The 26,633-nt window shown below is 40.6% G+C and overlaps 1 protein-coding gene and 1 pseudogene across 1 annotated transcript in view; one reads left to right on the plus strand and one right to left on the minus strand.

Annotated features, from left to right (window-relative positions):
- NCKAP5 (NCK associated protein 5) overlaps positions 1 to 26,633 on the plus strand; it is a 962,745-nt gene that overhangs the window by 930,309 nt on the left and 5,803 nt on the right.
- LOC122903772 lies at positions 17,113 to 17,261 on the minus strand (annotated as a pseudogene).

A 26,633-nucleotide genomic window follows, 5' to 3' on the forward strand; every position in this document is an offset into this window, starting at 1 on the left:
TCATTCTTTCATGTCATGTCAGATGTTGGGAGGTATCTATCTAATGGTGACCTGACCCAAGAGTCTAATTAGATGGGAAGGGTATTGGCAAAATCCCCAGAATGGAGTCCAGTAATCCCACCTAGAGAGGTCAACTAAGATGACTAAGACAGACAAGCAGATAGCACACATTTGGGCAGGCAAGAAGCTTAAAGATGAGGTAGAAGTAGGTCCTGGAGAGAGAGTAAAGACTAGAGGAGGTTTTAGGCACCTAGGGGGCACTGCAGGGTAGAAGTGAGGAATTAAGACTGTACCTAATACAGCCCTTCATTTGTTCAACTAAGATCCAAGGTCACCCAGTGAGTTAGCCAACACTAAAGCTAAGTCTCCCTAAGCTCCAGATCCAGCCTCTTCTGATCAGCAGAATAGAAGAGTTGGTATAGGGCAGTGAGTTTTATACGCAGCCAATGGTCTGCTAAATCAAGGGCTTCCTAGAGTCCTTTGCTTCAGTTTCAGGCCTGTCTTCATGGGACATGGATCCCAGAGGAGCCTAGTAGGGATAACTGACTATGTCAGAGGAGAGCAGCAGGCAGAGAGGGAGTTTATGACCTCTTCCCAACAATGATTTCATTCAGGAAAAAACAACCTGAAAGAAGTATATATACATAGATGTTACATGTGTGCATATATATGTATATATATATGCTATATTTCTATGTGTGTATACATATATATTGTATTTATGTTATTTGTATATATAGTTATATATGTATCTACATATATATGCTTCTCAAGTATTCGTTAATATGCACACACATATATATACATACATATATATCAGAGGTAGAGAAGTGCAAACTGGGTACTAGAAGAAGCATTTCAAGGCAGAAGACCTAGGTGCTAGTCCCAACTCTGCCACTCTGTAATAATGGAGAAATCACTACTCTTCTCTGGGCCTGTGTCCTCCTTATTGTAAAACAGGAGTGTTGGACTACATGAATTCTAAAATTTGTTTTCTATCTGTCAGACCTCTGTGCTAAAATGGGGGCATCATCAATTTTAAAGACAAGATTTGGGCTTTCCTTCTTCTTATTTCATTTCCTTCCAGTATTTTCCATGTAGAGGTGAATACCTCTTAATTCAAAATTTGATACCACTGGGACTTTGCATGGCAACTTACATTAAACCTGACTAGACTTTTCAATGAAGATTATGATTATGAAAGTGTTCTCAAGGTAGAAAGGAGATTAAATATGTCAAATAATACTGATAGGGTCAAATCACATAAGACCTGAAAATTAACCTTTGGAGTATTCTGGAGGACACTGAAGATCTTGGCAAGAGAAGTAGCAGTAGAATAATAAGTTGGTGGTCTGATTAGGGAGGACACAAGGAAGAGTGGGATGAGAAGAATTGGGAGACATAGTATATATAAATCCTTTAAGGACTTTTGCAATAACAGGGCATAGATAAATGGGGCACTGGAGAGGAATTTTTTTAAGCTAGGAGAAATTGCCACACATTGCATCCTAATGGAAATAATCCAGGAAAGTGGAAGAAAAATTAATACTATAGGAGATGTGAGCAAGTGGATGGGTTGTTCTTACATAGGAACATGATGCTTATCCATGGTGACTAGAGGATAGGGGAATTTATGGGCAGATGCTATGAGATATGGATGGGATCTTGTAAAAATTCTCTTCTGATTGCTTCTGTTTTCTCAGGAAAATAGAAAGCAGGGTCATCAGCCAAGACTATTGTTAAGGAGGTGTTGAAATGTTGAAGATAGAGGAGAAGTAGTCTAGAAGGTGGGAAACTAGAGAAATGTAGCAGGATTGTCAACCTGAAGCTAGTAATTGTGAATTAAATGAGACCAATGAGTAGGATTTTGTATTTATCTAGTTGCTTATCCAGCAGCACTAATGAAATAGGCAGAAGGTTGGCCTTAATAAAGTTGGGTTTTTATCAGGTGGTATTACAAAGAAAGGAGCAATAAAGTGGAGGGTGTTTGAAGGGAAGTGAATATAATAATGGCCCTTGGAGACTAAGTTGAATAAGAATGAAATGTAGACATAAAGGATATAAGAAACCACAAAAAATTAGTAGAATCAATGAATGTTAGATTCCAATCAAAAGATTGTTGAGTTGAAGTATTCGAGGAATTAAGCTGGTAAACAACAAAACTGGAAGAGTGGAAAATTTGAAATTGGGGCTCTGGAGGGGTTCAGTTGGTGTGGTGGAAGTGAGTGGAAGACAAGATCTGTAGAAAAGAGAGGACACCAAGGTGTTCAAAGGATCATCTGCATGGACATTGAAATCATCAAGATTTGTGAGTAGAGTTGTATTAGAGAGTCTGATAGTAAACCACATGTAAATTTTTCAGTAAATTAGGAGAAATGAAAAGGAAATCTGTAGATAGATGATTATAACAAGGATGGGAAGTAGGTAGTAGTAAGATAATATGAAAATCAATTCTGGAGCAACAAGGAAGGAGAGGAAGATACCTATTCCACCACCATGTCAGTAATATAAAGGGGTGGCCACCACTTGAGAGGGCACGATGGGAAGCCATTTCCCCAGAGGTCAGATTTCTGTTAGAACTAGAAGATTACGTGAATATTCAGAAAAGAGGTTGAGATTACATAGGACATTTTTCTGTTAATTGACCTTGAAGTTCAAGAGCACCTGGACATAGGAGAGGTGGGAAATGGATTCTTAAAAGGAAGGTAAGTCTAGGGAATTGTGAATGACCCAGGAGCCTTAGGTTTCTTGTAGTTATAATAAAAACACACTTATAGGGTTCAGTGAGATTAATCACAAGAACCCAGAGAAAATGAGAGTGGCAAGACTGTAAATATTAGAATGTAGCCAAGAGGATGAGAAAGATCTTTCCAGAATAAGTTCTATCAGTGATGATGTGGAGTTGAAGGGTTGTAGATTCGTATCAGAAGGACTTTTCGCACTATGCCTCTCCTGACAGTGGTGGTACAGATGTAAGGGGTGGTTCTGTTAGGAGTGTTCAGAGCTCCTAAAGGAGATGTAGAGACCAGAGAAAGAAAGGATAGTTTTATCGTTCCTGGTGGAAAAGTTCTTCAAAAAGCAGGCATAGGCTGTATCTTGATGACGCAGTACAGATTAGAGATGAATGAAAGGATTTAATTTGTTTTTTTCTTCTGAGTGTTCAAAGAGGGAAAACACAGTTGACATGAAATGGGTCTGCCCAAGACATCATTTGAAATAGAGACTAGCTTTAGGTTAGATCCCCAAACACAATGAGTCAATCAAGATAAAAGTCTCCTTCCCACTCAGTTACAGTCCAGAAATAGGAAGATGATTCCTGCTGGTGTTGTTCCATAAGGTCAGCCAGATACTTCTGTTCCTTTTGTTACTTCACCAACTGCTCTAGGATGTTATCCTCGCCATCACAGCCAAAGCTGACTCCCCAGCATCTCATCCATATTCCAGTTCCCAGAAGGGAGAAAGAGGAAATAGAGGACAAAGCTCTCTGTTTTATGGCTATGCCCTAGAAAAAACACATATCACTTCACTCAGGTACCATTAGTTAAAACGTAGTCATATGAGTACACCTAGATGCAAAGGCACTTATGAAATGTGCTCTACAGGTGGGAGAGATGGAACCCAATTAAACCTCAGAAGGTTAAAAGGAAAAATACATTATTACATATTGGGGGTCTTTGTCACAGTTGTGATCATGATAAATGAGGAATGACTTCAAATAATAATCACTATATATTTAACTAACAAATCAGAACTTAGACATCCAAATGAGTGCCATGGAATTAATTATACATTTATGTCAATAGTGCTGAATTTGTTCAAAATACTGTTAGAGATTCAAAGACTATGAACTTTAAAAAAAAAAAATATATATATATATATATATATATATATATATATATATAACTGGAAAGGACCAAGCACTTATTCCTTTGTATTTTGTTTATCTTAGTATTCTTAAAATCTATCACAATGGTTATATAAAACAAGTGCTGAAAAAAATTTTATTGAGTGAATGAATGAAAGAATGAATGACTCAATCAATTCAAGTCTATCCATTTCAATTGACTAAGAAGGAAAATCCAACCCATTGATTAATATGATGTCCCTTTTCCCTTCAGGAGAGCATGTCTTCATCCACTGGAGGTGGAGGTGAATTTGGCTTTTAGAATCAGCACATCATCATTCAGAGGCAAATCTAGTGAATCCAGGCAATAATAGCATTTTTGGCCAAAACCAAAACATGACTATGAAGTAATGAATCTGATAGACTGATTCTGAAAAGAACCTTGGAAAAAAAATTCCAAAATGAATTATTAGAATAAATTTTTATATGCCCAAGGGACTATATTGAAAAGAACAGTGTTTGCTTGGATATATACAACTGAGTTTGCTAAGTATTTGAAAAATTTTCACGATTTTGTGGGAAATCTAATAATAAACATATGTGTTTTTTTGTCTTCAAATGGTAACAGACTCAGATTGTAAATCCTAGAAATCACTCTATAATTCAGAGATTCCTACTCTGAGGTTCTTACAGCTATAGTGATCCTGGAAGAAAGTAAAGGGGAGGCTTGGGAATCCCAGCTCAAAGTATTCTCCATAAGGAAATTCGAAGACCTGGAGGAGACAATGGGGTTGCTGGTGACAATGGTAGGCAGAGATACAATGATGAAAAACAGAAAATATCAAAAACTAGAAATTGGTAAGTGTCCTACAAGTAGTGTGAACAGACTGCCATTCCCCCACATTGTGTGAGGCTTGGGGACTATTTGGAGTCCCATCTCTCAGGGGAAGACAACTGTATCTCTGGAGCTCTCTTGCCCCTCAAGGCTGACCTGTTTACAGCTTATTAGTCTTGTTTCTCCTACTTCTTTCCCTGAGGCCAACTAATCACCTAAAATGTCTTCCCATTGCTTGGGAACTGAGGAGAAGAAGCTGGAGTTTCCTTTACTTTCTGGGTCCTTAGCATCCAAGAGTGGCACCAGGGAGCAGCTGTCATTCCTCATTGCCCATCACAAACTCAACCAAATTAACACTGGCTGGGAGGTCCTTGGAGGAAGCATTACCTCCACTTCATCTAAAGCCTGCTTGTATTTTATTTTTCCTATGGCACAGAAACACTGTTAATGACTACCCATCCTTGTGTGTGGAGGGGAGTAAATTTATTCCCCAAAATGGAAGGACACATTCTTTTATTCCCTGCAACTGTTAAAATCTATGCGGTTCACTTAATTGGAGAACATTTGAGGCCATTTGTCAAAAAGTCTGACAGATGTAGCCATTGTAAATCACACCACAGCACAATATAATCATCCCCATGTCATTTGTCATCATATATTCTTCATTCCTTTAACTTTCAAAATGGAAATTTAGGTTAGAGTCCAGGTTCGCTCTAGTCGCCCCTGGGAAAACGCAGCATTGTCTTCTAATCTCACCATTTTTATCCTTGGGATCAAAGAAAAAATGCTTTGAATAGTCAAATTATGTAGGAAACAAGCCATAAAAATAAGTGGCTTTTTTCTAAAGACAGCAACACTATTTGTATTTTATTTCCGTCAGCTCCTTACGAGCTGAAACTGCGTCTAAATCCCTTTGCCCTGCACCTTGCACAATGTTGGGCATAACTTTAGGGACTTGCTAAGTGATTGTCTAACACTTAATATATAAGATCGTAGCACCTCCTATTCCTGAATTATGTAGCTCAGAAAAAAGAAAGGGGTGCATGTGGCAGCAGCTAATGGAAGAGTTTGGTTTTGCAATTCATTAACTATGAGATTTTAGCTAATAGCTGTCTTCTCTGGCCTTTAAGTCTTCTCATTTGAAAAAAGAAACTGGGAGATCAAAGGTTTACTCCCTCTCTGTCTCTCTCATTCTGTTCTCTCTCCCTCTCTCTCCTACTCTTTCTCTTCCCAGTCTCTGTGTGTGTGTGTGTGTGTGTGTATGTATCTATGTATATGTATGTGTGTATATATATAATGTATGTATAATGACTAATCTTTATGGCAGTGGGCATCAGAATCCCATGGAGGTTTGTTAATACACAGAAGAACACACAGTTCATACACTCCCACGTTTTCTGCTTCAGTGGGTCTGGAATAGGGCCCCAGAATTTGCATTTCTAACCAGTTCTCACATGCTCCTAATATTGCCGGTCTGAGGATCACAGCTTGAGAAATACTGCTTCCAGGCTACTCTGTATTTTTCCTCATCTTAAATATAAAAATGCTGAACCTTAGGAAAGTTCAGCGACTTGTCCAAAGTCACATAGCCATATTCATACCCAGTTCTGCTAAATATGGCTGCCTTTTGTGCTCTAAAGAGTTTTCTGAAGACTAAACGAGGGTGTAGAATTTTACAGTGCTGGGTTTTTTTTTTCATTTTTAAAAAGATAAATAGAGATTTTAAAGGATAAAGACATAGAATCAATTTGTTCTTTTTAAAGCAGGGAAGGATAGACAGATGTCTGTGTATTATTAGGTCCTAAAATGTGTGGCCTCCCCAAAACCCATCAAGTTGGTTGACAAAACACTTCCATGCTCCTGAATTATGGTTGGAAGCTGTTTTGTCCTCTGGAATTGTACTGTCAGTTCATAAAGACATGGTCTGCATAACCCATTAGTATATTCTTAACAGTGAAAGGCTCAGAAGTAATGAGTGAGCTCCCACAATGTGAGGGTTGAAATATAGGCTAATAAAAGGCACAAAATGACAATTTACTCATGAAAGTTTGAAGCCACTGTTCATATTTTCCACATTTTAATAAGCAGGCAGAAAACCAAACCTACACAGCTATGATTAATCTGTTTTAAAGAAGGAAAAGTGAAAGTTTGATGGGAAGAAAAACGTTTTCCCTAACAACTAATTTGAAAACCAAAAAGACTCTCCTTTTCTCCTGTTGGCTTGGAAACAGCTATTTCTCCATATTTCTTGAATTCTTTTACCTTCCCATAGGGTTTCAACTTATATTTAAATGAAAAGTCATTTCCCAGTTTTCTACAGTCTGGAAAATAGATCAACTATATTAAAATGAAAAATGTCATCATATATACACTTAACTTTCTTCAAGACATGGGAAAAAAAGATGGTACCTCAAGCTGACCTGTGGAAGCCTCTAGAAAGATGGCAAAGACTCAACAGAAAACAGTGATGCCATTTTTCTTTCTACTTTTGTTAGCGTTTTCTGAATTCTCGAGAATTTGTGAAGAAACCTACAAGTTTCAGAATAGGAAAATGATCTAATATGACATCCTCTCAGGGGGGTCAGTATTTTTAATAATATAGAATGACAAAGATGATTTGGATAGTTTATGGTTTACAACTCTACAACTTAAATGCACAAAATATCCAAAGCATATACAAACTTAAGTGGCACTTATCATGGTGCTTGGTCTATACCAACCTCTTACATACTTGGAACACATCTTTACAGGCAACCCAAGGACAGTTCCACCAGGGTGAGTCCTTTTTTAGGGACCATTATTAGAAGCATGAGGCCATGGGACCATCCACCATCCTGAGATCTATCTTAATCTCACCGTCTTTTCTTTATTCTAGCATGTCCCGCTTATAGATTGTTAATGCGATCACTTAAGGAGTTGCCTACTCTCAGGCTAGGAGAATTCTCACTTAGTTTTGTTTTTCTCTCCTTCAATTCTGAGAGCTTCTTAAGTCTACATTTATGGCCAGTGAATATAGACAATTAAACTTTCTGATCCCAATAAAAAGACTATGAGTCTGGAATCAGACAGCCCTTTCTGTCCTTACTTAAACTCCTTAACTTTGCTGTGTCTCAGTTTTCTTTCCTTTGTAATGGGTACAAGAGAATCTACTTCCAAAAGGTTGTGGGCATTTAAAGGGGATGTTGTGTATGCAGCCTCTATCACAGTACCTTGGACAGAGAAAGTATTTAATAGGTGTTAGTATAATCACTATCTGTACATGGACCAATTAGCTTTTAATGAAAATAATAGCAATAACTGCTCACAAAAATTGGAACATCCCAGTGCTAATAATTAGCCTTTTGTAAGTGTAAGCTCCTGGTCATAAGGAGGACTAGACTCTATCAAATGGATCGACCAGGAGAAATCTGTACTCACTACTGAAAACCAGAAGCCATGAAATCTTCTATTCTGTGAGGTCATCATGGCCTCATTTTAACATACAAATCCAGTACATTTTATTTGTTCATACTATGTCCATGTAAATAAATATTTACAATTTTAAAATAAATACATGCACCATCACATTTGTTGCAAACTGATTTCCATGAGTGTTTAATGTAACAAACAAAACTGATTTATTAGCTTTGGGTTGGGTGTGAAGCCAAAATACTCACATGAAAGTTAACTGCTCATATAGATGGCATGTGAAAATACATTTAATATTTGGTAGAAAAAGAAATTCAACAAAACAGGAAGAAAGGTATACATCTCTGAAATGAGGTGATTTTAAAGGTTTCAAGAGTTAAAAGCAATGAAAAATAATAGATCATTAGGGAAGATATAAAATTGTATGGTGTGCCAAAGGTTAGGAGTCAAATAAGGGATATATAAAGGTACATGAGCTAAAGGTAATAGGAATGATAAAATGTAGCCTATATCCTGTTTCAAATACAGGCACAATTTTATATTATAAAGCCCTATATCTCTATGGCTTCCTTTCCTTTGGATTCATTCCCACCTAATGTACCAAAGGTCATAATATGAAACCAGTAGAATTAAGACTGACACATTTCCTCTTGATAGAGGCAGTTCCATTGAAAACTTGTCATGACCTATCATTTATTTAGGGATTATGAGGTGCAAGATGGGAGCTATGGCCAGGAATCAAGCAAAGAATAAAAGGAAGCCCCAGGATCAAAAGGTCACTCCTCTCTTAAAGACATGGTATGCTCTGACATTTATATCTTTCTAGATTGTTCTTCCCATCACTGAACCAGATATCTCTCAACACACCTTCCAGGGAAGAAATAATGTTCATTCTAAAGTGTTTGCTCTTTTCCAAGAAAAGTGGCAAATGGCCTTTTCCATTGTAAGAAGAGACTACTTCCTTCATTATAAGCATAGACATGATTGAAGTGGGTCCAAAACTTTATTGAGGACCACGCTCAAGATGGGGAGAATGGCACCTGAGTTCATCTTTGACTCAAATTTTTGGACCAACCTAACTTTCATGGCATAACAGGGCCTCAATGAAAAGCTGGTTACTATTTTACTTGATTTAAAAAAAAAAAAAAAAAAAACCACTTTCAAAAGAGTTGCTCAGACTCTGATCATTATGCCAGATGGTCCTATGGTTGGCATGAGTTTAAGTTAGACTACAACTCCCTCATTTGCTTATCATCCCTGAGTGAGTGAAGGAAGTTAAGTCCTTTATAGTCACAGCCTACCAGGTATATTCTAGCATACTGCAGGGAGAAATTCCAGGTGGGAGTAGAATTCTGTACCTAGTTCCAGCATTTTCAGATTTTAAGGGAGAATAGAATTTAAATTTGTTATGAAAGAAAAAGAACCTTGGAACTCTAGGAGTTTTGAACCAAGTACACATTTGCAAGGAAATGCCGATTACAGTTTTCTAGCACTCGTGGAGTGAGCAAACGGGAAGAAGGGTAACACACAACAGCCCAACTTAACATCAAAAGAAGCTTCCCACAAATATTGCATTCCATCATCTCCTGATACACTAAATATAACTTCCTTGCTGATCATTTTCCTTTCAAATGAAGTATTTTTTCATATTTTACAAAATTAATGCAATCATAATTTCACAGTTTCACATGGCACAAACAAAAGGGGTTTTTTTAATCTTCAGCATCACATTTTTAAGTCCAATAAAGAAAAAACAATGACCCAAAAAAGCTTGCTTTCCTTCTTCTCATCAGTTAACTAATAACTATGTATTTATAAAACCTGGAATGGAATTTTAATGCCCTAAAGTGGCTTTTGTGGATGATAATAGGTATTCTAGAGAATATCTGTGTTAGTCTCCTAAGGCTGCTGCAGCGTAATGAAGCACCACAAACTTGGCGGGGCCGGGGCGGGGAGACTTAAAACAACAGAAATGCATTCTTTCACAATCCCAGAGGCTGGAAGTCTGAAATCAGGATGTCAGAAGAGCCATGTGTGCTCTCCTAGCTTCTGGTGTTTGCCAACAGCCCTTAGGGTTCCTTCTCTTGCAGGTGCACAACACTCACTTGGTCTCTGTCGTCAATGGCTGCTTCCCCTCTATGTGTGTCTATATCTTCACGTGGCATTTCCCTCTGTGTGTGTGTCTCCCTGTATCTCCTCACATCTTCTTCCCTCTGAGTATTTCAGCCTCTGTAACTCTCTTCCTCTTTCTATAAGGACACTAGTCCTACTAGTCCTAGGACTCATCTTATTCCAGCCTGACCCCTCTTAACTTATATCTGAATTAGATCTGCAAAGACCATATTTCCAAATAAAGTCATATTCACAGGGATCAGAGGCTAGCCGATCTTTTAGAGGACACATCAACCCATGAGAATACTTAAGGCCCAAAAGCAGAAGATGATAAGCTAGAGTAATTACTAAGACTTTTGACGTCAGCTAGAAGATACCAGCTTTGACCTACTGAGCTCTTAGGATTTGTCAATATCGTATCCCATACATAAGAGTTCCTCCTAGCTGTAATTCCTGGCCAGAAGTAGTTGTTGGCAGGACAATAACCCTGGACAGCTCAGATTTTTTTTTTCTATTTTATATAATTGAAACAGACAAACCAAAGGACTTTTATTTACAAATTGTACTGTTCCCTTTCACACATGCGAATTTCAAAGGATGCCCGTGTCCTCCGCAAGTGCACTAAACATAGGTCCCGAGGAAAGGTGCCCAACAAGGACAGATGCAGGCTTATGAACATGGTAAAGAATAAAATCTGAGGACTTTGTGCCTGGCTACAGTCCATTCACTAACATAGCTTGTGTCCTAACTACCAAGCAATGCCCTGGTTTGCAGTAAGTTTCCATGCAGATGATTTAATTAGAAAGGTGTTTATATGTGTCTTCATGTTCTAAAGAATACAACTAATTATTCCTTTGTGTTACTTGTCTTTCACAGTCTGATATAGGCTTATCATTTATATTCATTGATTCAGGAATATTTATAAAGTTCATACTATTTAATAGGTAATGTTCTAGGCACTGAAAATAAAGCAAATTAAAAATATGAAAGGCAAAGTCCCTGCCTGTGTAGATCATGTTTTAAGGAGAATACAGATAATAAAGAAACAAAATGTAATATAATGTCAAGTAGTGGTTTATGTTATTAAAAAATGCAGCAGATGACCAGATAGGAAATAAGAAGGGTATTGCTTCAGAGAGAATGATTGGATAAGTCTATCTGAAGAGGGGACATTTGAAGAGGGTTGAATGAAGTGAAACATTGAAATGTGACTCTTTGAAGGAGGAGCATATCAGCCGAGATTACAGTAAGTGCAAAGGCCCTGAGGTAGAACATGCTTAATGCACCCAGAGACCATTATGGCTGGAGCAGTGAGGAAAGGAAGGAAATTAGGGTGGACAAGAATCCAGAGCTAGTTACATAGGACCCTGTAGGTATGGCAGTAACCTTAGGTTTCAGTCTCAGCAAAGGGAAACACGGGAGGATTTTTGAACAAGGGAGTGATGTGATCTGATTAACAGTTATTAAGGAATGTTGTGGCTGCTGTATGGACACTCAGCTACCAGGAGATGAGAATGGAAGTGCTCAGAACACTTAAAAACCCCTGTGGTTGTCCAGGCGGGCCTTGATGGTACCTGCCTTCGCATGTTAGCAGAAAACAAATGGTGGAGAATGATTGGATTTAGACTGTATTTTAAAGCAGAGCAGACAGGATTAGATGATTGTATTGGCCAGTGTCTAGCATGGAACCAGAGCCATTCTAAGTTTTTCTGTAGGCAGACTTTACTATAGGGAATTATTTCTTAAATAATGGAATAACTGAGCTCTCCAGGGGACAGTCAGGCAATCCAGAGATTAGTAGAAGCAAGAAGTGAAAGCCATTCCCCCGGGATGGAGGGACAATAGCAGAAGGTGTCCTTTAGCCCAGCAGCTAGGCCATTAGATGGGAACTAGAGCCATAGGTGGAAGGGGCTATGTGACAGGAGACAGAGCCTTAGAGAAACAGCTGCTGCCAGGAAACCCACAGGTCACAGAGAACAGAAGAAACTCCTTGTTTTCTACCCAGCCTCCTGCCATCCAGTCTTCTGCCACTGCTTGACATTAGCTGAATCTCTCCAGAAGCCAGAGGAAGAAGGAGCCTGGAAAATGTAGTTCCCTAGGGTGCAGAGCCAAGCAAGGAAAAGGAGAGCAATGTATCTGAGAACAAACAGGCAATTTATCAGAAAACTGGTGGATGTGGGGTATAAGAGAAAGAGGGGAGTCAAAGATAACTTCAAGTTTTCATATACTGGGACTTCTGGTTGGCTCAGTCTGTTAAGCATCTGACTCAAAAAAAGATTTTTATTTAAAAAAAAAAAAAGATTTTTATTTATTTATTTTAGAGAGAGCACGCACATGTCGGGGGGTAAAATGCGGTGGGGAGCAGAGGGGAAGGGAGAGGGCCAGTGGGGAAGAATCTCAAGCAGCCTCCATGCTGAGCAGGGAGCCCCATGGCGGGGCTCGATCTCACAACCCTGAGATCATGACCTGAGCTGAAACCAAGAGTCAGCCACTTAACTGAGCCATGCAGACACCCTGCTCCTCTGACTCCCTGAACTCTGAAGAGCAGAGGAAGTATGAGCCAAGCACCTCGTCTATGCTACTACATAAAGGAAACTCTTGTTTTCTCAAAGATAATGGTAGCAGCCTCTCATGAATCCCCTGTGGAAGGAAAGAGCCAAGAATAAACCAAAGTTCATGGAAACTAGGTACTCTCATTCCCTCTTCTATCCCCAGAATTTGAAGAGAACATCCCCTGTGTCTGTTCTGCCCGGTGGATTTTACATTCTAGTAGTGAGTCCCCAAGGTGCTGCATACCCACTCTGTTCCCTTTGACCCTTTCATCGTTCTGTAGATGAATCCAGGCTGTTCCTCTCATGGGGCCAGATCTTTGAGCCAATGGTCTATTATGAGGTTAATCTAGAGCGAATGGTTGTGTTCACTCAGATGTAGCATGGCTTCTCTCCCTAATTACAATTCTGTGCCCTTCCAATTATGTCCCTAGTGTTCTGGAGTCAACCCCTGCTGGTTACCAGCCCATCAGCAGTTGAGGCTAATGCAGACATCTGGAATGTTCTGTACCTCAGGCAAGCTTTCCTTTTTTTTTTTTTTAAGGAAATTCGGCCAAGTAGACTTTGCAAAGCAAAAGAAAGAGTTGTTTTTGTTTTTGTTTTTTAATAAGTCAAGTGTTCTTCCACCCAAGACAAGCCATGGGTTTTCCTGTCTGCATACCACCTCCCCCACCCCGGGTGATCGCAGCTCACATGCACACCCAGCAGGCTAAGGGCCATGGTCTGCATCTTCCTGTTTTTCTTCCCTGGGCTTTTGTGTGTTGTAAGACTTGCTTCATCCACCCAAAATGAGAATTTGGGAGATTATCTGTAATACTCCATCGATGCCTCTGGTAATATAAATTCTTGATTTAACTAATCCAGATAGCAATTTATGTTATTATTACCACCAAATAAAAATCTTTTAATTTTTTTTGTTTGTTTTTTAATCTCTAGTGGAATAACAAGTTATTTTATTATTCAAATGGGACTCACTTCCTGCTGTTTTCAATACGATTTTTAATGAATATGTAAATTTTAAAATTAATTTACAGCATACATTGGGAGGCATGATTTTTGAAATGACAAAAATTTGATGGATTGTAAAATTATCTCCCTCAAAATCATCAGTCATAGTGAACAGAATGTACCAACCTCTTATAATTTTACAGCTTTTTCTTCCTCTTATCTTCTGTTAGGGACTCACTTAAAATTGATTATAAAACAGGGTATTTCTTAGGCCATAATTCATTCGCAGATTAATTAGGTTTTCAGTTAATATCCCATCATCGTATGGGATGGAAGCCAGTTGCATTCCTAGCCCTTCAGAGTTGCAGGAGAGAAACCCTGATTGCTATTCCCAGCTGACTGAGGCTCCCTGTGCTAATCACTAATCACATTCAGACCACATAAAGTGTAACATCCTTCACATTTCCATTTGAGCTGGCTCACAGCAAGAGATCTTTATTGGCCCTGACCAAGAGACCAAAATGCATTTAAACGTTTTTGTGAGGGGTGACTTTTTCCCCCTTGCTTCAAATGATATTTCTGTAGCCATCCCCTGAAAGCATCAGAAGTGTGTGTGTGTGCGCGCAAGCGAGCACGTGCGTATATAGGTATCCATGCATAGCAGGCCTGGCGTGGACTTAAATATCTTTTTCCTAGCTGTTTCCCAATAGGGGATAGACTTTGGAATAGCCTCTGAGTAATCCTTGCTACCACCCAACAGAAATATTTAAGGGACAGTTTGCCGGGGACTTCTTGAACAGTGATTGAAGGAAAAGTATTTTTTCCAGTCGCTTAAGAGAATTGTAGATACACAAGACAGAGAAACCGTATGCACTGACTCCAGCAAAGAGAAACACCAGCCCACTCAAATTTAACTCACTGGAACTGAGTTTTCAGAGTTGAGAAAGAGAGAATTATCCCCCACCCACACTGCTATAGCCAACGCTTGTTCTGATGTGAGAAAAAAATCACTATCCGTGACATTGGTCTGCTTATACCACATAGCATTTCGCTCTGTGTGCCTGGGGACACAGCCCAGGCCAGGTGGCACCCAAGGCGACCTTGGGTTCCACTCCATCCTGCACGTAGGGAATGTGGTCACTCCAGGGCTCTCCAAAACCTCTGGTATCCTTTTTTTTTTTTTTTTTTAATTTTAAGATTTTTAGTTAGTTACTTGACAGAGATCGCAAGTAGTCATAGAGGCAGACAGAGAGAGGGGAAGAAGCAGGCTCCCTGCTGAGCAGAGAACCCAATGCGCAGGACTCGATCCCAGGACCCTGAGATCATGACCTGAGCCGAAGACAGAGGCTTTAACCCACTGAGCCACCCAGGCGCCCCTCTGGTGTTCTTTAAGGACATCGGTATTCTTGAAATTCATCACAGTATTCTCAAAACTTCATTCTGAAGCAATTCCCTCATTTTGTGTAGAATGAGGATTTTTTTTCCTGCCACATTAAACTACTTGGATATTTAAGAAGCCTCGCTGACATATTCAGTCTTCCCATTCCTAGATGATATAATCCTCACTTATTTCATGTCTTTTCATCTGTAACCTTGAGGTCCTTTGTGGCGCTGGTTATTTCAAGGAGCTTGGCTTGTGGCAATAGAAAGTCTCCTTGAAAACTGTATGTTAATTAAATTTTTTCGAAAGTCAAAATCTATTTTCCTGTTTACTTACTAAGGAAGTTATTGTCTCCACTTTCTAAATAAAGGAAATCTAAGTGTCTTCTGGGTGATTAGACCATCAACTACCCCTCGGGAAATAAATGAATGTTTCTTACCAGACAGTACAGCATCTTAGCCTTGGGGCTCAATCTCTTTCAAAAGCAATAAAGTACATTAGGTAAAAGATGAGAAAACATTATAGAAAAGAAAGATGACCAGTAAATAAGAAATACAATTAGCATCCTCCCTTTATTCCACTAACATTTCTGGACCTCCTATGTCCAGGCGTGTTCTGGGCCCAATGAAAATATAAAGAGGGTCATAGCTTCCACAGGAGACTGAGCCACGGCCACCAGTATACACAACCAAGGCTTAACAATGCCACGATGACGCCTGCACAGGGAATAAAGGGAGAAAGAAAGGGACAGCGGTCAAGGCTCTGGCCAGAAAAGAATTCGTAGGATATTTTCCTCCGTCCAAGTTTCCAGAGATGAGTGGGCCTTGGCTGGCATGAAAGTGGGGAGGACGTTCTGGAGAGAGGAAGATACGTGAGCCAGAATCCAGAGATACTAACTGCCTGGGCTCAAAATTCAGCCGGTTGCCATCCTCAGCTGGCCAGCTAAATAACACGCTTGATACTTATCTGCATGCTTACTGGCTTGTTGTCAAGGTGCTGCTGAGCAGCTTCAATTTGATCTTTAAAGCCCTGGATCATTTGTATCCTGATTACTTTTGAGATTGCTTTTTTACCCTTGCCCCTACATTGCCACTGGATACTGCCTGGTTGAGCACATTGATTCCTGAGCTTGCCTGGGAATAGAGTACTTTCTTTCTCTCCCTATTCTCTGTCCCCTTTCCAGAGGGAACCCTAGATCTTTGAAATGCCTTTCTATTTCATCACTGGCTTTTCATTTTGACATGGAAAAAACATAAAGTACTAGATCTGCCATATTCCTAGATATCAACCTAAATCCTATACATTAAAAAAACAAAAAACAAAAAAACTAAAAACTGATGGAAAGAAGTGGTAGGCCAGGCAGTGATAGGTGAAATGTAGGCCTGGGGAAATTCAAAGGCTCTTCATTGTGAAACTGTGCTTTTTTTTTTTTTTAGATTTATTTATTTATGGGGGGGGGTGGGCACAGAAGGAGAGAGACTTCTCTCTCACGACCCTGAGATCACAACCTGAGCAGAAACCAAGAGTCAGATGCTTAACCCACTGCATCACCCAGGCACCCCCTTAACTATTCCTTACCTTATATGTGAATAAGTTCAGAAGGTCCTATTGAAGAAAGGCCTCATTTCATTAAAACAGACTGGTTTCTTGTACTCCGCAGTCTGGAAAAATATCCTCAGTGTGTGGTTTGCTGATGATGCGTCGGAAGGCAAGAGACATGGCCTTCCCTGCCCATCCCAGCCAAGGAAAGAGCAGAAAATCCATTAAGATTTAGGATAAAAGCATCTTCCACTTATCCTACTTTTTTACGTGGGACGCACCAGGCAGTGGCCCATGTGTTGGGTGTGAATTGACAGATACCAGAAAGCTCTGTCACTGGCTATTCCTAATGCTTGAAGAGTGGCTTGTGAAACTTTTGTTTCTGTTTGTGTTTTGTTTGCTTGTTTTAGAAGGGAAGGGCAAGGAACATAGAAGCATTGTGAGGCATTTTGTGTCTGTTTAAAATGCACTTGCCCCAGGATAGACGGCCTAGCTAATCATTACCATTCTGCCAATAAGTGCAGGGAACCCCCATCCCTTTCAGATCACTAAATTGCTGATAGGTTCTAATATGGGGGAATCAATTAGCAATAATCGCGCCTCGGAGAAACCTCATCGGCTACTATACTGCCACTGCGCAGAGCTAATATATGGGGGAATCACACATTGATTACAAACGGGTTCTGTTTGACCTGCACATTTGTTTTAAATAAGCACTGGGAGATTTCATATATGAATTCCAGATTTCCATTTCTCTGGAGAAATCACAGGTTTCAGCCACAGGGCCCACATCCCCCCCAGGGTGAAACTCAGCCCCCGCTCGGGCAGGAGGAACAAGTGATGAGAGCCGGCAATGTGCAGCTGGCCTCCTGGGTGTGAAGCCCGCTCTGCTTAGCTCCTCATAGCCTCCCCGGGCAAGACACTTTAGCTCCTGTGCCTCCTTTTCTTCACGTGACAAATAATGGGACGGATGACCCCTGCCTTATAGGGTTCTACTTTATACAGAGTTCTCCAATCTTTAGGGCAGTAACGAGTGCTACATAGATGTTCGTTAAATAAGTCAGTGGGGCGGGTGCTCTGGAGTTCAGCACAGTCCCCACTACCCACCCACACCATCCGTGCTTTTGTTCTTATTTCGGGTCCTCTCCTTCGGCCATGAATTTTCTCCCCCTGGTCCAGAACCACCAGGCCCTCCCTCAGCCATCTATGGAGAAAGGGAGGAATGTCAGCAGAGATAGGAAGGGGACTCAGAGGCGACCTGCTCCTGCGGTTAAGGTCTGGGTCTTCAGCTGTCCACAGAGACTTAAGTACAAGAGCCACAGAAGGGTGGGCAGATGGTCCTCGCCCCCGAGCATCTGGCCTGTACTCCCATGCATCCCCAAAGCGTAAGAAAGTTGCCGTTTCAACTGCAGCTCTCTACCTGGATTGTAAGACCTTGCTTCCACGGGGAGAACAAAAGAAAGGCTCCTTTCACCCTTCGAGTATCTGCTGCTTGGTGGAAAGATGGGGATGTGGGAGGAAGGGGGGGAATTCATTATGATCACTCTTAGCTCCTGGACCTACCAAGTCTGAACCACATTTTTCAGTGTCGTGGGAGGGAGGCATTAACTAGCTCTTCCTTTCCTTTAGTTAACTCTCTCTCAAGTCAAGAGGCTTAAAATCTGCTCCGACTGTCACCAGCGAATCATTTGATTCTGGTGTTACTGGCGAAGAGCTTAGGTGGCTCCCCCAAGGTCCCTCCAAGGACGCTGCTGGGCCCGCTGAATGGGGCCGCCGGTCACACAGAAATACAGGTGCTGTTCCGTTTCCCTTGGAGCTGCTGCCCTTCCTGGGATGAACATATTGAGGCTTTCACAAACATTTTCCCTCCATGCAATTTTTTCCTTGAGGCAGGAAAAAGAGACCCTCTCATTATTTATCTTGAAAGTTTGATAGGCCTCCTTTGAGAAGGTCATTGTCTGCAACAGCAAAATAATCGTGGGATTTCTGGACAAGCTGGAAAAAGAAAAATGACTCATTATTTCAAGAATTTTTTTGCCTTCAGTCCCCAAAATGGATGAAGGCTTCTAACAATATGTAAGAGAGAGCAAGGCTTAACTTACTGTATGAAAGGTTACACTTTAAAGGGAAAAGAGGTTCAAACATTACATTTTTAGTGCTGCCGTGCTATAACAAGGGTCCAGGCTGTCCGTCTGTTAGCCCCGTGGTCTTCTGGATGTTATTGTACTATTCCCTTTGCAGAGGAGGCCTGCCTGTCCTCCTTCCCTTCTCATCCATTTGGGCTAATGAGACTGGATGACTTTTTATGGGTTCTGTTCCAGCAGCACCTCCTCCCACTGGTCCCTTTTAGATTGTTGGAACCGGTAGCGTATTTGTCCAAACGGGCTCAACTCACATGTTCTTGCCGTGTCACAAAATCATGCATCTTCACAGCACAAAATATGTTGCTGATGTGGTTGGAGGTGAAGGTGGCTGCCTGACAGCTCTGCACTGTAGATTGTCTGGTGAACAGACCAAAAAGTAGTTTATGATACAACCTAATGCCACCATGACTGGTACCGATAAAGGCGGGCTATTTTTTACAATAAAGTTTGTCTGGCGTTAGTGCCAGCCAGATACCCGACGTGAGGCAGCTTGGCTGAGAAACACACTGAACTTGAAGGTAAAGACTGGAAGGGCCACAGGGTCAGAATGACCTTGACTGCTCCTAAGCCAAATAAGTCAGGGAAACGATGTGAAGACCTGGGGAACTCTTCCACCTGACAGAAAGGTTTTAAATAATATCTTAAGAAAATCAAAAGCAAACATCCCCTGGCCCTTCTTTACAGATTAGATCTGAGATGAAAGACCCTGAGTCACACAATTAACTATTGATTTTGTCGATCCCCATTTCATTCCCATAGCGATCGAGTTGTGTTTATACAGCTGCGTGGGGCAAACATGCTTCATTCGGAGCAAGACGCCTTGCGATTTTACGTGACCTTAAAAATTAAATTGTTCTGTGCATGTGAGACAAGAAAAAAGTTTATTTTTTATTGTAGGGGATAGCTGAATTAAACCTCATACATAGCATTGAGCCAGCCTGGGTGGTTTATGAGGAGAATACCTTTTATAATGCAGGAGTCAGTTTGCCAACTGAATATATTACAGGTGGAAGAGAGAGAACCAAAAAAAAAAAACAAAAAAAAAAAAATTGCATGCTGCCTGGTACTAGAATTTTGTACTAAGTCCCCTGTAATTTAATCTCCCTACAGTTTAATTTCATGATTTGCTACACCCAGTAATATTGGTGGGTTTATCGCCTACACAGTCAGCCTTGTTGCTGCCCCTAAGAATGTCATCACTGTCATGTTTACACTGTCATTCACGTCGACCCCCCCTCCACCCGTCTTAAGGAGGTAAGAATCGGAATTTGGGCACGTTGTCTTCCACCAGGCTCAGATGAGGTGAGGCAGCCCTCGCTGGCTGAAGGAAGCATTTAAGAAAAGGACAGAGCCAATGTCTGTGCCATCTATCATGGGCCTGCTCTTTTGAAAAACATTTTATCCGCTGAGAAGTTTTATTGTCTTGGCTATTCCTCCTGGATTTCCAGGAAGTGAGGGCATCTGCTGCCTCACTCCACTGCTGGCCACGCCCAGCGGGGGTTGCAGAATAAAGGGGAGGACGCAGAGCAGAGCTGCCCAACCAGGATGCCATAGGATGTGAGTGCACCTGTCTCTGCTCTGGACACAGATAGGAAATTGCTTTGGCCAAAGTAGACAGTCGTCAGACATCCATTCATGCCTGTTTCACCCTGGTTCTGGATGCTAACCAGGCATCTGAGAGGCCAGGCCACTGCTGGTATGTCTGTGGGTTGTGCTAGCACAAGTCACATGAAAGTCTGAACTAGTTTTACTTTATATGTGTCTTTGTCATGGAAAAACAGACATGACAGGAAACTTGGTCAAGTCTCTGAGCTCCAGAGGAGATGATGTAGTAAAAGCAGATCTCACAGGGACCACCTTTATTGATATGCCATGAATATCAACTCCAAGAGATATAATACATGGTGTCGAGAATCTGAGAAAGAAAGCAGGATAAAATCTCATCTGTGTCTTCAAGAAGTGGGTGATCTAATTGAGAAGTGAGACATTGATATGAATACAGCCTATATTATAAAATACTCATAAGTTCAGAGTCAAACAATTTGGCTGTTTAGGCCAAGAATTCATAGAGAAAAAGATCCTGTGGGTGAGTTATTATAGAAACAAAATGAGCAGCTCTGAATAACTAAAAAAAGGGGGAGCACAAGTTCTAAAAATTGGTCATTATTGCAACAACGTGGAATTAGAAAAAAGAGAAGAAATACTCATTTAAGCATGTTGAATTTAGGAGATAACTAGGCCCAGAGAGGTTAAGAAAGGTGAATGGAAATAGTAATTAGTTAACCTATGAGAAACACTTGCCCAAATGCTGTTACAGATGAAAAATGGAAAAAGACCAAAAGAAGTTAAGCAAGTCAAGGGCATTAATTCGAAAACAGAATTGGGGCAAAAAGGCATATCCACAACTTTGCGATTGACAAGATATGTGTGTTCTAAGTGTCATTATTAGAATCAAAGAGCAGGCTAGGTAGATTATTTCAACTCATTTCTCAAGGATTCATCTCCTAAAACATCTGAAGCTTTGTTCTATATTGCTATCATATTAATGAATTTTTAAGATGTGTATTTCATGTGAGCAGTAGTTTCTGTCTCCTATACCACTCTATTCCCGGTGTCTAGAATACTATCTAGAACATAGTAGATGCTCATTAATATCTGTTGAATAAATAGGTAAATAAATAAATGATATGGCAAAAGCAGCATTATCTCTGTTTAAATACTCATTAACATCTGCATACAGAGTTGAAGTAATGAATTCACAGTCATACTGTGGCAGAGCAAGGGACAGAATCCAGAATGAAAGCAGATTTTCACTGGCATTCTCTCAGCTAGGACATCCTTCCTTCTTAGAACCCTCCCTCCCCGGTGCTTACTGGGTAACGGGGGATAAGAACATCTTTACAATTGTCACAATAAACTAGAATAGAACACAGAGTGGAAAGCTCAGTATTCCTAAATATTTAGAATAATTCCCACCAAGGAGTCTTCTATCTAGAACAAGGATCAATCAATGGGTACTGATTCTAAGTTGCCCTGACTTCAAGACTATGTCACATATCCTTGGGGAATAACTAAACTACATCCAGAGAAAAGGCTGACCTGTTCTAAAACTGAAACATGGATGGAATTAGGAGATGAATAGTTCAAACATAAGGAGAGTGAATACTCTAACATCCACGGATATCTGTGTTCCTGGACGAACCTTACCTAGCAGTCCTATTGGACTCTACTGGCTGTTGTAAAGTGCCTAATAGATTGGATGCCATAGCATAGTGTGACTCTCAAATGATCTACCAAATTCCATTAGAAGTAATTTCCGGTTGCCTCTTTATAGGTTAATGAATAACATGAAATGTTTCTCCAAGGCTTTGGCACTCACAGCGTGCATCATGATAAAAACTTAGCATTTCCAGACACACTTTGATGATGACTAGCATTATGATGGTGTTGGAGATCTTTCTTTGGAAGGAGAACTTCCATGGGAGGAAAAAATTGTATAACCTTTTTCAGACATCTGATCCTCCAAATAAGTGTATTTTTGCTCTTGTAAGAGGAGCCCTACATCTATCACTCCAAAAGGAAAACAGACGTATGGCCCCGGAATACACAGATGGTCGTTTTATACTGTATTTTCCTTGGACAACACTCACGGGCTCTCTATTGCTGGACACACACTGACGTCTAAACCAGACATGGCCCAGCTTGCTGGATGGATAGGGATCAGACTTAAGACATGAAATGCTGGAAGAGTTCGTCAAAGAAAAAAAGTCTAGTCAATCTTTTAAGTGAAGTGAGAAGCATATATATTTCTTTCTAGTCATAATAGTGCCTATAAATTAAAGGCAAAAAAGGCTTGATGCTTCCACTCTCTGCAGGAATCATTAACCCTGACAGTAAAACAAGCAGGTTTAGAAGTTCCCAACCCAGCACCTGCTCAATTCTCATTCTTGAATAAAAATTTTAGTTAATATTATTGTGCTAGAAGAAGAAAAAGGAATCTAAGAACACAGATAAGCATGTTCCATTTAGCTAAAGCTAATTACACAGGCCAGTACCAATGAGCTGGCTTATTTTCCTGATGCTAGGTGGCTTTAAACAGTATAGATTCTACTTTTGGAGAAATTGAACAATATTGATCTCATCTGATGCAATACTGAAGGTGACCAACCTACATTTTAAATTAGATTTGTAGATTCGTCTACAACCTGGAAAACAAAAATGCAGAAATATCTTTTCGGATGGGCATTTCAAGTGATGGCGCTCATGTTGGAATTTGCAGAACTCATGGACGTGAGTTCTTTGAGTTCTTTGCATGTTCCTATAACAGTATTACCCAGACTTATTCACTGCATGCCTTTCCTCTTCCCAAATGCCTTCATCTGCCATGAGCTACATTTGTGGCGTTTTTTTGTGATTCTTTTTTCTCTTCCCACTGACATGCCTGGCCCCACATCTTCCCCCATTTTCCATCTATGGGAGCATTTCCAATCTCTGCGATAAAATGACTTCTCTTTTTTACTGCCTTTTGGATCTAGTTTTTAAATGTCCTTTGGGCCACTGTTTATCTCTGAGATGAGTTCTTTCCCTTTCTACAAGGTGTTATTTTCTAGCTCCCGTTTCCTTCCTTATGGACCTCACTTCATGCCTTTTTTTTTTTTTTTCCTTCCAAAAAGTAAGCTCACTTTTTTCCCTCTGGGTTCAGGGGTTCCAGCAAAGGTCACTAAAAGTCATTGATCCTGATAAAAGACAGCAATATAGTTAATAATATAGTCATAAAAACACATCTCAGCTGAAAATTACTCTTTCACCTAATAAAACCAGTTTGCCCCGGAGATACTGAAGAATCTTCGGGAACCCAGTAAGGAAACAGAGAGTGCCCTCAAGTGCTGAATCACATCTCCCGACCAGTGGTTGGAGGGAAAGAGTAGTTCTCTATTACCAATCCGTCACATTAATTTTTCAGGAGGGCAACTGAAGAGTAATGTGTCCAGTTGAGGTAATAAAAGGAACTGAGCACTGGGAGAAAGTAATTATCTGGGTTGGAATTTGACCTGGTTAGCAGGGTTAACACCACAACTCTCGAGAAAAGTCTGGAGGGTCTCTGTTTCACCAAAGGTCATTCTGTCTATTTTTATGTCTCACTCAGAAAGTAGCTCTGCCAGGAGTACAGTAAGAGGTGGCATTAAAGGGGAGATTAGTGACTCTGAGGAAAGAGAAATGACTTCAGCGGCATCTTTTCCCTTGAGATTGGCCCTCCCCCAGCAAATATCACTTAACATAGACTTTGCAGAGTGCACAGACCTTCAACTAAGGAGCCCAGGATTAAAATATCTCTTCCCCATTCTCACAGCAAAAGCATAACACAAAACTCTGCCCTGAATTCATCCTTCCAGTGCCCAGGAGTAGCTCTTCAGGGAAGACATGAGGGAAATCATACTTTCAACTTGAACCCAACATCCAAGACTAACAAAACTGTCTCCTCTTTAAGATTTATCTGCATCCACCGGGCAGCTCCTGTCTTTCACATGGACTAAATCACCTCTCTCCTGTTTCTTTGCCCATGAAGACTTTTCTCTGCACAACCGCACTCACTGTCATCTATGAGGTTTTTTGTGTCTTTTTAAAAAATTACTTTTCATGACAACTAAGTGGCAGAACATTCATAAACTTCATCCCCCTCCCCCCAAGGGCTACTTCCTGCATCTTTTTGGCCTTAGAGCACTTATGACGATCTAGTTAAAATCTGCATCATCATACATAATGAAAAAGGTTGGGTGGTGGGGAGGAGGCATGGTGAGGACACTTCTTCTCAATTTCAGGTGCTTCTTTGCAGGTGGAGGGAACTTCCTAGCATAATACTCCTAGCATCTCTGGCATCCCCTCCATTCACTTCTCCTCCGAAGAAGCAGTGGTAGCTGCTTTAATTAGCAAGTCTAGGAGGAGAAGCACATTTCTGTCTTATTCCTTTATGCAAGAGGCTTTATGGGAAGATATTTGCCCCCGGCCCCAATAGTTACCAGGACTATTTCTAGGATGAGTACTAGGAAACTCACTTCTTTGCAGTGAGAAACCTCATCCTCCAATGTAAGCTTTCTCATTAATAAAGCCCATGTTTTATTCTCCCACCAACCTTTTTCTTTTATCTTAGTCTTCAGTTTGTTCAGCACTAAGATGGGGGAGGAGAGCTATTTACTGTGCCAATAAGAGATGCACAGAAGACAGCCAATTAAGAATGTTTTAGAGTCACGGAGCTTTATAGAGCAGGAAGATACTAAAAACTTTAATGTAAAGACACTTAGGTATGGAGGGGTCACCAAAGTAATTAACACAATTCCGGGAAACTAAATACTGGCTTCCAAATACCTGGTCTAGTGCATAGTGAATAAGATTCCCAAATTCTGTAGTCAGAATACTTCTGCTTAAATCCTGACTTCCTAACATACTAACCAGGTGTGTGAGCCTAGTACTTACACCTCTCCACTCTGTATATATACATAATTATACATTTATACACATAATGGGGATGATAGGGATTAAATGAAATAACTTACTCAATGCATTCAACCCAGTACTTGATACATAGTAAGAGCATTTGGCAAATATAGCTATTTTCCTAGCAAGGGTCTTCTTGAACTGACTGGCAGTGAATCTCTATAGCAATAGAGAAATAAGACTATGCTGATGAAGGTACTGTTCACACTAATTTGTGCTGGAAATGCCATCCTCTTTGTAAGTATTAATGCCCAGCTGAGGAACGGTGCTACGCTTGAATTTCACAAGAAGGTCTGAATCTCTTTCTGACATCTTACAGTAGATGTAGTCACCAATATTTTCAAGAGACAATCAACAGATGGAAACTTGATTGAAAGAAAGAGTGGCCTTCATCATAAAATACCTATCCATTACACAATCTTGTGAATTTCCTGTTTGTTTCCTCTCTGCGGGCAAGAGTATCTGGCCATGTGTAACATGGATCTCTTCGAGGCTGATATCATCAAGGATATGTTTTTTTGTTTTTTTGTTTTCTTTTCTGGTTTATCACTTGAGTTTTTCTCTATCACCTTATATCATTCTCCCCATCTTTTCCTTATGGCAAGGGCCCATATCACCTTCGATTTTATCCTTCCTGGTGTTCAGGGTATTGGTCTAGGCAAAATCTCTACTCCATGATTATTGTTGACTGTGGAAGTAAAAAATGGTATATGGGGGTGCCTGGGTGGCTCAGTTGGTGAAGCGCCTGCCTTCGGCTCAGGTCGTGATCCTGGAGTCCTGGGATGGAGCCCCACATTGGGTTCCCTGCTTAGTAGGGAGTCTGCTTCTCCCGCTGACCTCTCCCCTCTCGTGTTCTCTCTCTCTAATGAATAAAATCTTTAAAAAAAATTTTTTTTAATGGTATACATTTCTGTGTTGAAAATCAGGAAAATGAGTTTCCAGGTCGAATTTCCCCTGAATTTGAATTTGTGTGAACGACAGATTCCATAAATACCCCCATGGAAAGTATAGCCCACATTAGCCTCCCTCACCTTCCAGACTGATGTAAGACTGAGTGAAATCTTAGATGGCAGAAGTCCCCGGAAAAAAAACTAGGTATGATTGAAAACCCAGATACTGAGTGATACTTAACAAGTCTGGGTGGGGTTCTTAGAACCCCTTATGATAAGAACCTCTTGATGTGTTTTCCTGTCTTTATCGTGATTCTGTCCATTACAGAATCCGAAAGGGCAAGAGACATAGACTATTCGAGCAGCTCTTGCCCCTAAAGTCGACACAGAATACTGGCAGATGCAACAGGAATTCCATGGAATGCCCCGACTCATTGTGTATCTCCATCCTCTTCCCCTGTCAGAATCATTCCAGGAGCCCCCTCTGCAGA

Source organism: Neovison vison, chromosome 3 (assembly GCF_020171115.1).
Source record: "Neovison vison isolate M4711 chromosome 3, ASM_NN_V1, whole genome shotgun sequence".
Lineage (NCBI taxonomy): Eukaryota > Metazoa > Chordata > Mammalia > Carnivora > Mustelidae > Neogale > Neogale vison.